Below are 2,854 nucleotides of genomic sequence, written 5' to 3'. Positions count from 1 at the left end.
ACACACAAATTTTAGTAGCCCCAGCCATATATCATGATACCTGTTTGAAAATTAATGCATAGTACATACCAAATTGTGTACATTTTACAAATGTATTTGACAAGAATGTGTACTTTCTAATTATTGGTTGCAGAATTCTGTATTTCACCCTTTATGTTGTTCAGATTGTTTTTACATTTGTGTTAATTTTTTGTGTGTGTCTATCTTTTCTATTTGACCTATCCATAAAGAGCTAATGTGAATTAGAATGTCTCATTTTGGTGGACTTACCAATTTCTTACTCTAATTTTATCAATTTTACTTAATATATGATAAATCTATTCTGTCTAAACCAACATATTTCTAATTGCCTAATTAGAAAGGTGATTACCTTTGATGAATTACAGATTTTATCATGATGTAATAACCCTATTTATTCCTAATATTGATTTTTAAAGTCCATATAATTTTAATATATATAAACACCAGATTTTTTGCTCATTGTTATTAGCCTCATATATATATATTTTTAAAGATTTATTTATTTATTTGAGAGAGCGAGAATGAGAGAGAGAGAGTACATGAGAGGGGGGAGGGTTAGAGGGAGAAGCAGGCTCCTCGCCGAGCAGGGAGCCCGACGCGGGACTCGATCCAGGGACTCCAGGATCATGACCTGAGCCAAAGGCTCAGCTCAACCAACTGAGCCACCCAGGCGCCCATAGCCTCATATATTTTTATATCATGCTTTCATATTCAACTTCCTTGAGTGCTTAGTCTTTATAGGTGTCTCTTGTAAAGTACAAAAGACATTATTTAAATCAAATCTTACAAGGCAGGTTAGTGCATTTAAGTTTGTTGTAAAATCAGCTATTTGAAAATGCTTCCAAAAAGTTAGTTTAAAAAAATCTGTATGTATTCTTTATTTTTACTTTTTAATCCTTTATATATTTTCTATAGTAGACATCCATACTGTTTACTAAAAACACAGGAGTTTTAGGATGCTCTCATCAATTATTTCCCACAATCTTGTCACGGGGAATTTTAATTCTAGGTTGTGTGTGTGTGTAATTTATTTTGGTTTCTTAAATCTTATCTATTCTGACATATCAACTCTTATTGTCCAAGTCAACCATCCTTCATTATCTCTTTCATATCTTTAGCATTTTACTTTCTCCAAAGATATTTTTAACATATTTGTATGGTAAATCTGAGGACTTGTATTTATGAGATTGTTTATAGAATGGCCTTATATTTGGTAAATTTTTTTGGATATAAAATTCTAGACACAGTGTTTTCTTATTGAAAATAATGCTGTATTCTTGAAAATAGATTCTTAAATCTTGTTATTGAAAAATCTAATGTTAAGTTGACCCTGACTCAATTGCAAGTATGATCTTCTCTTTTTGAAAATTTGTTTTATTATGTTCCTATTTCTCTATATTTAAATATGCTTATTTCCCTATCTTAGTAGTCTATAAGCTTCTTTATCCTTAGGTTATTCATCCTTACATTCTACAAAACATATCTCTTTCTGTTTAAGTATTTTTTTTTTCTGTTCTTTTTAAATTTTCTCTTTCTGAGATTTGTGTCATTAAGATTGTGGCAATGAGATGACAGCATTTCTCTCTTACCCTTCATACACAGTATTTCTCTTTCTTTATTTTTATTATATATTTATTATTTCTTTGTCCTTTTTTACTACATTTTTGGGAGTGCCTCTCCATCTGAGCTATCATTTCAGCAATTTTTTCCCCAGCTGTATTCATTATATTATTTATCCAGTCTACTCTTTTCTATACTTAAGTAATCACATCCTAAATATAATACTCCCATGTGGATTCCTCTTATGATTTTTAGTTTATTACATAATGATTCTCATTTCCTGTTTTTTTTTTATTTTGGTGTGATTAATAGGTTTATATTTAATTATTTTTCCCTCTTTTATGGTAGCCTGTTTCTGATAGAATTCATAGTCCAATTTCTTGTTTTTCTTTTAAGATAATTTGTTCTCTTCCTGTTTCTTGATATTTTGGCATGTCAGAATCATATAACTGGGATTGTGGTTCCTTTTGTACTGAAAAGTATGTAGAAGAAGGGCTGAATATCCAAATTAGGTTTAAAAAATAAGAGGTTGAGTCATCTTTTGTATTGAGATCCCAGTCACCATAATTTCATACTTCATTCCATTACACTTCTCCTTATTTCAAAGATTTATCCTCTAGCTCTATTCAGCATTCTCCCAAGTGATATTAAGAAGGCTCCTCTTTGACTGCTGTTCACAAGCACTGAGTTTAGAATTTAGATAGGGAAGTGACGGCTTAAAGCCAGTCAACTCCTCCCCCCTACCTGTTTCTTGTCCTCAATCCTGCAGGGTTTCTGCATTGACCTAATTTTACTCCTATGATATCTGGAGCAGTATAGAAGCAGGCACTTACAGTCCTAAAGCAAGAGAAATGGATAAACAAAACTGGAATTTTTTTCTATTTTTTTTTTATCATACCAGAGCCATGATTCCCTGCTGCCACCAAATTCGCATATAACATTTCAAAGCAGCACTTTGTTACCCCAGATACTATCTAAAAGTTTAGTCCATGTCTTGATGTATTTTCTCTATAATTCCCTTGATCATGGAAGATGAAGTCAGCAATCTGTGGTTATTTCTGGTAATTTCTAGAAAATACTAATGAAGGCTTCTCTAAAACCCTATCATTTACTTAAAAGCTACTATTAGTAATTCTTTCTTTCTTTCCTTCCTTCCTTCCTTCCTTCCTTCCTTCCTTCCTTCCTTCCTTCCTTCCTTCCTTCCTTCCTTCCTTCCTCCCTTCCTTTTTCTTTCTTTCTTTCTTTCTTTCTTTCTTTCTTTCTTTCTTTCTTT

The sequence above is a fragment of the Mirounga leonina genome, unplaced genomic scaffold (genome assembly GCF_011800145.1).
Source record: "Mirounga leonina isolate KUSES-001 unplaced genomic scaffold, KU_Mleo_1.0 Mir_82, whole genome shotgun sequence".
In the NCBI taxonomy this organism is placed as follows: Eukaryota; Metazoa; Chordata; class Mammalia; order Carnivora; family Phocidae; genus Mirounga; species Mirounga leonina.
Note: the sequence above shows the minus strand (reverse complement) of the source record.